Genomic DNA, 14600 nt, shown 5'->3' on the forward strand with positions numbered 1-14600 from the left:
CGGCATCTCTCGTACCTCATCCCTCATCTGTCCCCGACTGCCTCTTCTCACCGTTCCACACTCCCAACAAGTCATTACCAAAACTCAATTTGACGTACGATGATGGTGGAAATGGTGCACATACTGTATAGAGTATATTTGGGTTTCTCTTTTAGCCGCACTGTTCGAGTTCTCTGTAAAGTGACATGGTGGTAGAGTGACGATGAACTCCTGCACTCACAGAGATTGTTGAGCTTCTGATCAAATCCCTTAACCTCCAACTGCTCATCTCTGTTCATGGTTCACAGTCTGAAAGCACTGAAGGGTAAAAGCATGCCTAATAATCTGTTCGCTCTTTCTTCTCTAGAGCTAGAGAGAGAGACATGTGTACTCCTGATACCTGATCCTGACACGCTTCTACTTCTGATGACTAATTCCCTTCTTCTGCTTGGAGATTCCTTTACTATTTTCTAGATTATTCCAGACACAGAACAACAAGTGAGACCATTTTTCACTAACTGTTATTGTAGCCTTATATAGCCTATGTTACATTATTCATTCATTTTCTACCGCTTATCCGAACTTCTCAGGGGCATCGAGGCAGGATACACCCTGGAGTGCCAATCCATCGCAGGGCACACACACACACACTCTCATTCACTCACACACTACGGACAATTTTCCCAAAGATGCCAATCAACCTACCATGCATGTCTTTGGACCGGGGGAGGAAACCGGAGTACCCGGAGGAAACCCCCGAGGCACGGGGAGAACATGCAAACTCCACACACACAAGGTGGAGGTGGGAATCGAACCCCCGACCCTGGAGGTGTGAGGCGAACATGCTAACCACTAAGCCACCGTAACCACCACCACCCCCCTTTTTTTTTGTAACGTTAACAACCGATATTTATGCAGGATTAAAAACTCATCGAGATGAATTCTCTTTTGCACCCGACGAAGGAGGAAAAGACAAAACAGCAGTCCAAAAATAAAACCCAACAACAAACAAGCAAAATATATCTAGTAATATAAAACCAATATCTGTAACAATATATTATATCTGTACATTTTAAGTGTTAACTGTATTGTTAACTGTTAAGTTAAGTTAAGTATCATTCCATGTTCCATAATGTCATAATTGGAGCTAACTCCAACCCCGTCCACCAGAGGGAGTTATCACCGGAATACTAACCACAGATCGCCGACAGAGACGTGTGCTTGATGTGAAGCACTGTTTGTTGCTATCGCATCATCGAGCCGCTTGTTTCTGTATCGTTTGCCTATTTTCAGACATCTGCCTTGCTTTTTGTTTTATATTCTGTCTTCTAACTAAATCTGCTTATGGATTCTACCAGACAAAAAATTTTCCCCCTTTCCTTCCTAATTGTTTTTAAGGAAAATAAATGTAAATTCTTTAAATCTCTTAAAAAGTTTGAACTTCCGCCTAAAAAACGGCTGCCGCGAACGTAAAGATCGTCCGTCTTATTCACTTATCTTATTCTGTTCATTCACAAAAAAAAACCATCCTGTCATGATGATAATAATAATAATTAAACAATTAAACAATTTATGAGGATTGCCTGCATATTTGTAATCTGTAACTGGTTCGTATCCAAGATCTGCAACGGTGTTAATTAAAATCACAGAGGAGCCGTAACGTTGACGTGCGGCGTCTTTAAAAACGCCGGCTTTAGTTTTTCCGAGCTTGTCTTTCTGTCGTTTTTTCTTTCTGCTGCTGTTTTTCTGATATTTAATTCAGGATGACATGAACTCCATATGACAGCAGCTGCTGTTAAATATTACATCTTGCAATGTGTTCACTGAAATCCAGAAAAGTTGTGTGTCAAAACCGTCAATTAGTTTTTGTACCATAACTCTATGTTTTATTAAGCGATCGTTGAGAACCGTTCTATTCGATTTAATTTCGTTTGTATGGCACTATTAATAATGGATGTTGTCTCAAAGCAGCTTTACAGAACATCAGAAATATAGAACAAAAAGTTCGAGATTAATATCAGACTTCTATTTAAATGTGTGTGTATTAATCCCTAATGAACAAGTCCGAGGTGACTGAGGTGACTGTGGTGAGGAAAAACTCCCTTAGATGGAAGAGGAAGAAACCTTGAGAGGAACCAGACTCAAAAGTGAACCTCGTCCTCATTTGAGTGACACTGCAGGGTGCGATTATAAACTGTTATAAACACCAGACAGTGTTATTATGAATAATGTCCTTTCTCCAGTCAGATACCGTCTGATAATTGTGTATCGATGAGGAGGATTTTGTCCTTAAAGTCCACATGGAGCTGGTATCTCCTCACTGTAGGTGCGAATCATGCTCATTGGAAGCAAAAATGAATCAAAGCACGGACAAACAGAAGGACTGGAGTGAGTCAAGAACGTAGAAACACAGCAACAGAATATAAAAACTGTGATACAAATAATACATTCTATGTATATTCTTCAAACAAAGACAAATAGAAGACTTTGCAATGGTTGCAAGAGACCAGTGGGAATTACTGTAAAGCACTGGTCCCCAAATTAAAATTAATAATAATTTTAATTAATAATTTTAATTTAATTATATTTAAACATGCCTTTTTAACTCACTACGATGCTAAATCGATGAGAACCCTGAGCTTGTTTCTTTACAACGAGACGGTTCCATCTGGGGTAATAGGAGACAATGACACCCGAAGTGTGTCGCTTATGTCCAGTTTATTCCGTCGTTTTGTTTTGGTTGCCGTCACTGCAGAAACCCCCGCTTCACACAGATAGCATGTCGGAAATGGCGATAGGGATGTAAGTGCTGTGGTGACAATCTCAGGGTATTCCGCCATGACTTTAATCCAGAACACCGGCAGAGTTTCTAACTTTCTAACGACGTCTGTTTCGTGCTCGTTTTTGCTAATTGGTGGGTTAAATTTGAGCAAACACAATATACACGTACACCAAGCACTGTTAAACATGACAATGTACCGGTGAACAGAGAGAAGAGCGATACACACCTTCTCTCTCCACCAAAGCTACAACACCACTGCCGCTCGCAGCTGCTCAGCTCCAGACGTCACCTAAACCCAGCCCGATAGCATGATATTTTGCGCATGCGCGGTATCGGTGCGGCTTTAGGTGACGTCTCTCGGCTCCCGGTTATTAACCTCTCGTCTATGGAAAGTCGCACAAACCCGAGAGAAATACACCACAGTAAATAAAATGGAAATAATTTAATGTTCCTTCGGCGGCACGGTACCATTTGGTCCGCGGCCAGGGGGTTGGGGACCACTGCAGAAGAAATCGAGAGTGCTGGAAACTAAACAAAACTGGGATTTGGGAGCAAATGGGGCAAGAAAACGCTCTAAGGAAACTAAGGAAGGCTGGAAATTAGTGAATATTGACAGATATGGAACGCAAGAAAGCTGGACATTAAGGAGGAGAAATATCTAGGAAACAACAGGAACCAGTGAGCAATGGAAATTAGGATAAACTAAATAAATAGTGAAGGCTGGGGAGCACGAGAAAGCTGGAAGTTAGGGAACAAAAATAGCTGGAAAACTAGCAAACTTAAGTCCTATTCGGACGGGATTAGTTTAACGTGGAGACGTGGGGGTAAAGTAATTATTACCAGAGCTTCTCGGTGATTTTAGTCCCGTCTGAATGTGTCATCTCGGTAATCATTACGGACAATGTCAGTAAAGATTACTGCGACTTTTACCTTCTGTAAAAGGGTCCGGAAAAATTACCTCAGGTAATACTAATCCCGTCCGAATCGACCCGCTGTTAATATGTACGGTAAAATTCCGTCATTTCCTGTTTAAAAGTAGTTTTTGGCGCGTTTTGCTAGCATGGAGGCGCTTGAAACAGGAAGCGACGTCATACGCACATGACGACAAGGAGGTTACTGTGGTGCGTAACGCGAGTTACCCCTCCCACTTCTGCTAGTTTTACTGAGATGTCTTGTCCCGTGCGAATTGGCCAATTAATATTACAGACGTCCTGAGGTAAAATTGCATCACTCCACGTCCCCACTTAAAACTAATCCCGTCCGAATAGTGCTTTAGTCAGTTTTGGAAATTAGGGAACACCAAAAAGCTGGAAACAAGAAAGCAGGAGGAGTTAGGGAACACTACATAACTAGTGAAGCACCGGAACGACTGGAGAAAGACTTCAAACAAGGAAACGTGTAAATGGATAAAAAAAATGGATAGCGTCGTTCTTTAATAAATATTTTTTTATCACTTACCATTTATTATGTTCACAGTACAGAAGAAACCGACGATCTGTAGGAATACTTCAACGCCGTTCAAACGAAGAAAGTTGCTCAGATCTCGTATTCTTCTCCTCGACTATTCACTTCATAAATTCAGGTTCAAAGATTATAAATAAGTGAAGAGAGAAGGAGAGAAATCATGAAGCACGGAGGTCTGTACATCAGGATCTGATCCGAGTACGGCTCCGAGATTTTCTTTTTTTTATCGTGTGTTTCGGAGGACTGTGAAAGACAGAGATAGTCGTATGGAAAGTACAGTAGGTGGCTTTTAATGCATCTTCGGTCGTCATGAGGAATCGGGAATCGTCACGATATGTAAATCTGTTCGACAGAACAGGAGGACGCTTGGAGTGCTTCGGAAGATTCTAGATTCTCATCATTAGGGCCATGTCAAGAAAACAATAACAGACATCACCATGGGCAGGATGTGGTCTTTGTGTATTGCTTCTAGCTTATTAATTTTTTTTAATACATAAAATGAGGTCATTTAAACAGAACGCTAAATTATACGGTGTTCAAAAAATGTACGACTCTTAAAACAGACGGTTTCCTCGTCACATTTCCGGACAGGATTGCTTTAGGAAGCTAACAACCTTCACTTAATAACGAATTTCTATTTTAAAGTGTAGATCATTTCTAGCTGCCGGTGCCTTTGGCTTGCTCAGTGGAGGTTAAGACGAACACTAATGATGTCTATAAATTGGCTTTTTTGGCTTTGGGATCTGTATTGTATAAAAAAAAAATCTGTAACATTTGTAAGAGAGAAATTGCTTTGTTGCTGAACAGAAAAGAACAGAACAGAAGGGGAATAATGATTAAAAAAAATAAAGTAAATTTTAGAGCTGTGATGAAATAGAAATAGGCAAAGACTATAGCAGAAAAAATGTGGGCCGAGTGTTTGGGTCAGTAGATAGAGAAACCAGCGTACTATTTCTTATTTTCTCTAAAGAAATACTGTCACTCTTCTTCAGTGTCTGGGAGGGAGGGGGAGGGGCAGACAAGCAAACAAAAAAAGTTAAATAAATAGAAAAAAATGTAAAAATAAACAAACAAACAAACAAGCAAACAAACAAATAAAAATATACATACTAAATAAATAAATAAATAAAATGGAACCCCGAGCAATAAACATAAAAAAAATCTAATAAACAAATAAAAATATAAATAAATAAATAAATAAATAAATAAATAAATAAAGTGGAAACCTAAGCAATAAAGGTTAAAAATAAATAAATAAATAAATAAATAAATAAATAAAGTGGAAACCTAAGCAATAAAGGTTAAAAATAAATAAATAAATAAATAAATAAATAAATAAATAAATAAATAAATAAATGGAACCCTAAGGAATAAAGGTGATAGATAGATAGATAGATAGATAGATAGATAGATAGATAGATAGATAGATAGATAGATAGATAGATAGATAGATAGATAGATAGATAGACAGACAGATAGATAGATAGATAGATAAATTCTAACCCTGAGCAATAAACATAAAAAAATTAATTAATCAAATAAATAAATATAAATAAATGAAGTGGATCCCTGAGCAATAAAGTTTAAATATAAATTAATAAATAATAATTTGCATTTTTCTAGTACCAAGTTTCTTCCCCAACTTCTAAGTTTCTGCCTCATTGCTAGTAAATGCTCAAATCTGATTGGTCAGAAGGTTTGGTTTATGTTAATATCTCTGCTCTAACACACAATCATCTCTATATTCATTTTTATTCAGATCAGACGTGTTGTAACTTAACGACAGAAATTGTATTGTCGATGAAATGACAAAGTTTTCTGTTTAAAGTTTAGTAAAGAAGACTTCGGTTTTTATTACAGTCTTAAAAGGCTACTGAGCAGAAGACTGTTTAAAGCTGCTGTAACATAAGCGCTAACCGTAGCCGACTTGTTTAAAGGACGATCCGTCACCTTAAATATCTCTGTACGTGGATTAAAACGTATCACGTGTAACTCTTTAGTAAAATACCAGCAATGTCTGTACTGAGATACAGTAGAAGAAGAAAAAAAGACATCAGGACGCTTCACACTATCACATCGCTGATTGGGCTTTACATTTAAGTAAGACACGGTGCGTTTTATTCCTCCCTGATTTTTTTTTTCATTTCAGTTTATGATTTAATAAAAAGAGTAAAGCTGAAGCGAGAGACATCACATCACGGAAAATGGCCTACTGTACGCTGCGTTTTCCTCATGGCAGGATGATATCATTATACTGTGTGTTGTATATAAAGTCCGAAGATTCTGTAGGGTGGAAAAAACAAAAAACACAGTGTCATTGTAGCTAATTTACTCCCTGAGGTTTTTACCGCACACACACACACACACACACACACACACACACACACACACACACACACACACACACACACACACACACACACACACACACACACATTAGGACCTCTGTACCTTCTGTGATTCTCGCTTTCTCTCTAACTTCAGCTCTCTGTATAATCACACAGGCACAGAGATGCTGGTAAACAAAGCTCTCTCTTTCATACCGAGAGGAGTGATCTGTGTGTGTGTGTGTGTGTGTGTGTGTGTGTGTGTGTGTGTGTGTGTGTGTGTGTGTGTGTGTGTGTGTTTGAAAGAGAGAGAGAGAGAGAGAGAGAGAGAGAGAGAGAGAGAGAGGGATGGAAAGAGAGAGAGAGAGAGAGAGAGAGAGAGAGAGAGAGAGAGAGATGGAAAGAGAGACAGACAGAGAGACAGGCAGACAGATAGAAATAAAGAGAGATGGACAGACCGAAAATTAGATCGAGAGAAAGAGAGAGAGAAAGAAAGAGGGACAGACTGACAAACAGACAGCCAGACAGAGAGAAAGAAACAGAGGGTGACAGAGAGACAAAGAGAAAAAAAGAAAAGGAGTGACAGACAGAGAGAGAGACAGAGAAATAGGGACAGACAGACAGAGACAAAGAAAGAGAGGAAGAGACAGACAGACAAAAAGAACGAAAGAAAAGGAGAGACAGACAAAGACAAAGAAAGAGAGGGAAAGACAGACAGAGAGAGACAGATACAGTAAATAGGGACAGACAGATAGCATAAAAAAGAAAGACAGACAGACAGAAAGAAACAGAGGGAGAGACAGCCAGACAAAGAGAGAGACAGATAGACAGAGAGAGAGAGAGAGAGAGAGAGAGAGAGAGAGAGAGAGAGAGAGAGAGAGAAAGAGAGAGACACTGCATACACCTATAAAAAAGAGCTGATAAGATCATGTCATCGTGCACACTGTCAGTGAAAGTGAAGTTAAATGAATTCTTTTTCATTTTTATATCTAAACCCCCCCCCCCCATGTTGTCAGCTGCGTCTTTGTCTGTGCGTCTGATCGACTTCGACACTTTACATTTGCCCACAATAAATATTCAGCCAATTACAAACAATGACATGTTGCTGTTTACACAGCTTGCTTTTTTCCCCTTGTTTTCTCTTCTGCACACACACACACACACACACACACACACACACACACACACACACACACACACACACACACACACACACACACACACACACACACACACACTTGTGCATGCTTCTGTTCTCCAGACTGACAAGCATCTGTTGGTAGATTAAAGAGTTAATTGCTAAATTAAACAGGTAGTGCACAGTAGCGCTTCTACAGTTTCACCATACTGCAGATTTGTGTGTGTGTGTGTGTGTGTGTGTGTGTGTGTGTGTGTGTGTGTGTGTGTGTGTGTGTGTGTGTGTGTGTGTGTGTGTAATGATGAAAAATGCTATATAAACACCTCATCAACAGAGAACACTGTTCCATGCAACACAGGACCTTTACTGAAACGTACCAATATCCAAAGGCTCTCTCTTTCTCTCTCTCTGTGTGTGTGTGTGTGTGTGTGTGTGTGTGTGTGTGTGTGTGTGTATGTATGCATTTGAGTGTGTAGGCATCACTGAACGTGTATCTGTGTGTGCTCTCTGTGGGTCTGAAAGGTGATGCATTTTTGCTAGACCTCCGTCTGGATATGGAGCCACAGCGCCACCTAGAGGTGTGTTTAAGAAAAAAAGCATGACGTATTATTATTATTATTATTATTATTATTATTATTATTATTATTATTATTATTATTATTATTATTATTATTACTACATTAATACATGCACTTTTTAAACTCTCTCTTCTTTTACACACACATTTGGTTTCTTAGACACTTTAATCTGACTCTAACCTAAAAAAAATAAAAAAAAACATTTTCTGTTGTTTTTTTCCCCCCCAAAGTCTCCACAAGGCCCAACCTGCCGCTTCCTGAGACGCACGGTCCCCAGCAGGATAGACAAACACGCCAACCACACAAATTTGCATGATTATTTGCATCACAAACAGGTACATTATGCCCAAAAATCTAATGATCCAAAGAAGACCAATTAAAGCAGAGTTCTTGTTTTGCATATAACATTACCATAATATCCTCCTCGAGCATAATGTTATGCTTTAATTAGACTGTCTTCTGCAGCCGACACTAATAACTGGAGTGCGAGTCACTTGGGGAACGACGTCTGGATGACACAAAAATAAAAAAATAACATCTTTTAACATCTTAATTCTTGTCCAGGGGATAAACGGACTTTAGCTTTCACTGCTCGACCCTTTACGCATCCCTGCACTTTCATGTAGTGATTACAAGGATGAGTTACTCAAGTGACTTAAGTAAATTAAGTAAAAAATGTCTGGAGGTAGGGGGGCACGGTGGCTTAGTGGTTAGCACGATTGCCTCACACCTCTAGGGTTGGGGGTTCGATTCCCGTCTCCGCCTTGTGTGTGTGGAGTTTGCATGTTCTCCCCGTGCCTCGGGGGTTTCCTCCGGGTACTCCGGTTTCCTCCCCCGGTCCAAAGACATGCATGGTAGGTTGATTGGCATCTCTGGAAAATTGTCCGTAGTGTGTGTGTGTGTGTGTGAGTGAATGAGAGTGTGTGTGTGCCCTGTGATGGGTTGGCACTCCGTCCAGGGTGTATCCTGCCTCGATGCCCAATGACGCCTGAGATAGGCACAGGCTCCCCGTGACCCGAGAAGTTCGGATAAGCGGTAGAAAATGAATGAATGAATGAATGAATGAATGCCTGGAGGTTGGGGGAGGGTGAGACTGGGTGGTGCTTTTTACTTTACCTGTGTTCTCAGTTGGAGTCCAGTTGCCCCCTTTGAGTGAGGCATCTCTAAAAAATCAATACAAAGCTGTTCTTTCTGATCCCCTGAAGGTAAACCAGAACGATCCTGATGGACATGGTCTGTTTGTAGATGACTCCGCCCCCTATCTACAGGTCACAAAGGCTCAGGAAATATTTGGGTGACGATGTAAATCATAAGCTGTTTACTACACGTTAATCAGATATCAGTGTCATTGAAGATTTAAGTCAGATCACTTTACGCTCTCACTAGCAAAGGAAAAGTCGCTCGATTCGCTAGTCACTAGATTTCTACATTTCCTTTAGTTCATTCTAGCACTTAACCGTCTAGAGTTGTCTGGAGATTAAATTTGTGTCTCAATTTTCATTTTATTCGTTAGATTCACCCTTGTTGCTTGTCTCTTGTGTGTGTGTGTGTGTGTGTGTGTGTGTGTGTGTGTGTGTGTGTGTGTGTGTGTGCGTGTGTGTGTGTGTGTGTGTGTGTGTGTTTGTTGGTGGGGTTTTTTTTAGCTCATGGCAGCATTACTGGAAATGAGCGCCGCTCGCTCGACTGAGCACATGGGACCACGTGATCCAATCACAGGTGAGACATCGCTCTCTCTCGGCACAAACTCACTCACTGCAAATCATAATGAAGAACGATACAAACATTCAAGTGAACTGAGACGACGTTTGTGGTGCCACATAGAACAACACAGAGGACTTAAAGTACAGTAAGTTTAATAGAAACATAAAATACATCATACATTTTCACATATCCCAACCTTATCGCTTGGGGTCAGAGATCAAGCATGATACAGCACCAGGGACTCAGAGAGGCTTAAGGGCCTTGCTCAAGGGCCCAAAAGTGCTGGGACATGAACCCTGATAAACAACCCAGAGCCTTAAACGCTTCAGCCACCCCTTCCTCTATAAATGTCTATGTAAATACACAATTATGACCAGTGTGTGTTCTGTATATTTATTGTACAGTACATCGTGCAGAAATATAGGATTCTGAACAAAGAGGGTTCTTGTAAAAACATATATCCACTTGTGCATATATCCACAGCTTAAAAACAGTTTAATATGGGTGGTGGTGACAACATGGACGTACAGTATACTGAATGTGTGTGTGTGTGTGTGTGTGTGTGTGTGTGTGTGTGTGTGTGTGTGTGTGTGTGTGTGTGTGTGTGTGTGTGTGTTTGAGTTTGGTAATGTAAAGAAGTTTGATGTCTTGAGGGAAGAAACTATTGCACAGTTAATTACTGTTTTCCTTGGGGCAGTTGTGGCCCAAGTGGTAAAAGCTTTGGCGGTGTTGATTACTGTTGCCAATGATGGGCCCCTGAACAAGGCCCTTAACTCTCTTTGCTTCAGTGGTGCTGTTTCATGTCTGGCCCTGTGCTCTGACCCCATCCTCTAAAGTTTGGATATGTAAAGTACAGTATGAACTTCACTGTAATGTATATGTTACAAAATAAAGACTATTCTACAGTATACAGTATATACAGTATTACCTGTGTGTTAAGGTATGTTGTGGATATCAGACAGCAAATAAAACACACACGCTTCCTTGTGTAGTATGTACAGAATACAGTATGTTATACAAAAGCTCGTAGTTAATGACGACCGACTGACGGCAAGGTACCGTAGAAAATGGCTCTGTAGCAGTAACGCTGAGGTTCTGCCACCCGATGAAGCAGAGTTTAAACCTAAGGACCACAAGTGAGCTGCATCTCAATGACCTCAGCTCTGGACAGAGGAACCTGTGAGTGAGTAACTAACCGTTTACCTCAGAAACTCAAGGCACAGGTGTTTAGGTGAGGAGAATTTCATATCAAGTGAGGAAGAAGCCTGGGTGAGGCAGAACATGGGCAGAATGTCGAATGGGTGTGAGGATGAAACGGGATATACTGTATGCTGCCTGTCAAAAGTTTAACACTCAGAGAACGGAGTCTTGACTGAACAGTTGATTGTTGTGTTTGTTTGTACTTTGTTGCTCCTCTAAACTTCATTCATTCATTTTCTACCGCTTATCCGAACTACCTCGGGTCACGGGAAGCCTGTGCCTATCTCAGGCGTCATCGGGCATCGAGGCAGGATACACCCTGGACGGAGTGCCAACCCATCACAGGGCACACACACACTCTCATTCACTCACACACTCACACACTACGGACAATTTTCCAGAGATGCCAATCAACCTACCATGCATGTCTTTGGACCGGGGGAGGAAACCGGAGTACCCGGAGGAAACCCCCGAGGCACGGGGAGAACATGCAAACTCCACACACACAAGGCGGAGGCGGGAATCGAACCTCCAACGATGGAGGTGTGAGGCGAACGTGCTAACCACTAAGCCACCGTGTCCCCCTTCCTCTAAACTTAAAAATGTTTAATAGGTTATTTGTACGAAGACGCCATCGTTCCTTCATGTGATATTTGACGATTAGCTTAGGTTGTTATTATTCGTCATAAAATTTGTCCAGCTCGTTGGCTCGTTGGTGGTCACGCATCTGTCGATTAGCGTAACAAGGTATGCTAGGGTTACGTCAGACAGTATAGATAATGGGATAACATAAAGCAGGTGTTGATGAATCTTTCCTTAGTTTCTACAGCATATTTCTTAAAACTGAATTGAATTTATTTCCACAGAGATCAGGAGACGATACTGTTTTATTTTTCTGTCAAATTTCCACAGAGATCAGGAGACGATACCGATACTTAAACCGTTCAGCGATCTGAAATTTGACGGAGAGTTCGACAAAAACAAACTTAAAAGCAGAGGGATGGATTATGGAGTGATGGTGACGGGGCGTCCACAGAGACGACACACACCGGGAGGCACAGAGAGGGACGCAGCATGAGTCTCTAAATGTGTGCTATTGTAATTTATTATACCAACCTTTCCCTTTTTGAGAGAAAGACAGATGCTGGTCACCTGCAGAGCTCAGAACATCTGAACTCAAAGAGCGACTGAAGGCATTATAGCGGCACACAAACACCACACCGCACCGCCGCCATCCGCCCGCTCGCTCAGACGCCCGGCTTTGTTGTCTGTGAATGGGGGTAGATTATAGGGGTGTAATTCCTTTTCTTCTCCTTTCTGTCCGACAGTTTTTTGATGTCGGTGAAAAATGTCAACAGCAGCCACCAGCTCGGGAAAAGCAGCCTGAAAGCCATCAGCATGGCCTCGATTAAAAAAAAAAGAAGAAGAGCTTCCAGGGAAACCGAGCTGATTTACTGCAACACGACATATTAAAATCCTGGGAATCATCATTTCTCGCATTGTTATGCTAGCCAGAAAATGTTAGCCAAAAATCTATTATTTTTTTTTAGCTAGCCACAAATGAGGAAAAAATTTACCAGCCACACAATTGTCATTTATTTAGACAATTTATTTAGTTACAAAGCAGTCATATTTCTCTCTCTCTCTCTTTTTTTTTCTAGCCATAATTCAGTCTTTCAGTTTTAGCTAGCCTCAAATAAATGATTTTAAGCTTAGCTTCAATTTAGTTTTTTTATCTAGCCATATTCATTTATTTATTTGTTTGTTTGTTTGTTTGTTTGTTTTATCTTATTTTATTTTATTCTTTTTTTTTTTTTTGTTAGCCAGAAATCAGTTTTTTTTTTTATGTAACAATATTTTTGGCTAGAATTTCAAGACTAGCCTGAAAGCGCTAATAATGTGTAACTTAGTTGGCTAAGTGTTTTAGCTAGCCTCAAATAAATAATTTTTAGCTTAGCTTCAATTAATTTTTTTTTATCTAGCCATATTTATTTATATATTTATTTATTTTATTTTATTTTGTTCGTTTTTTTTTTTTTTTTTGGTAGCTAGAAATCAGTCTCTTATTTTTTAAACAAAATTCTTCAGTTTCTCTTGATACAGATCTGGCATGTTGAGTTAGATTTATCAGTTTTATTGATGTAGTATTTTTTTGAATAAAGTTTAGGATTTATGTTTCTATTAAAAGCTGCTGGTGTAATTTAATTTGCTGAAGATTTGCTGGTTTAACCTTTGAACTAAAGAAGCAGAAAGTTGCTGGTTACATCATGACCTACTTCAAAAGTGGGAAACGGTGTTAATCTCAGAACGTCTTGTTTTCAAGCTCAGACTGTGACAATCTGTGACCTTTGGAGGGAAATAAAAGATCTCCTGGAGCACAGCGAGTGCAGATGATGTCCTCGCTAATTTGTTTCTCTACAGCAGTGAGGATAAAGGACAGGTCACGCTGCTCCAACACCAGCTCTTCACACCGCTGTTTAATCTGTAGGTGTGTTTATGTAATGAGCAGAACGAGCCGCTCATTAGTGTCTGACACGGGCTAAAGATCTGGATGCTTTCATTAGAGCTCGCTCTCAGGGATCATCACGGTCTCTGACAGCTACGATCAGGAAAGGATTGCTCTCTCTCTCTCTATCTGTCTCTTTCCCTTTCTGTCTGTCTCCCTCTATCTCTCTGTGACTCCCACTCATTTGCTGTCTCTCTCTCTCTCTCTCTCTCTCTCTCTCTCTCTCTCTCTCTCTCTCTCTCTTCTCAAACTCTCACTCATCTGCTTGTCTCTTTCTTTTTGTTGCTCTCTCTCCCAGTTATCTATCTCTCTGTTGCTTACTATCTATCTATCTATCTATCTATCTATCTATCTATCTATCTATCTATCTATCTATCTATCTATCTATCTATCTATCTATCTATCTATGTCTTGCATTCATTTCTCCATCACTCTTTTTTGTCTGTCTCTCTTGCTTTCGGTCTCTTACCCCATCTCTCTTTCTTTCTGTCTGACTCTATTTTTTTCTTTGTCTCATTCTCTGTCTTTCTGTCTATCACTCACCCTCTTTCTGTCTATCACTCACCCTCTTTCTGTCTTTCACACCCTCTCTCCCTCTCTCTCTCACACCCTCTTTCTGTTTTTCACCCTCTCTCTCTCTCTCTCTCTCTCTCTCTCTCTCTCTCTCTCTCTCTCTCTCTCTCTCACCCTCTTTCTGTTTCTCTCTCTCTCTCTCTCTCTCTCTCTCTCTGTCTCTCTGTCTCTCTCTCTCTGTCTCTCTGTCTGTCTCTCTCTCTCTGTCTCTCTGTCTCTCTCTCTCTCTCTCTCTCTCTCTCTCTCTCTCTCTCTCTCTCTCTCTCTCTCTCTCTGTACTCTACTTCCATTCTCACCTCCACTCTTTTCCTCAGTGTCAGCACCAGCCGGCTGTCTGTATTTATCTCGTCCC

This window comes from Tachysurus fulvidraco, chromosome 17 (genome assembly GCF_022655615.1).
Source record: "Tachysurus fulvidraco isolate hzauxx_2018 chromosome 17, HZAU_PFXX_2.0, whole genome shotgun sequence".
NCBI lineage: Eukaryota > Metazoa > Chordata > Actinopteri > Siluriformes > Bagridae > Tachysurus > Tachysurus fulvidraco.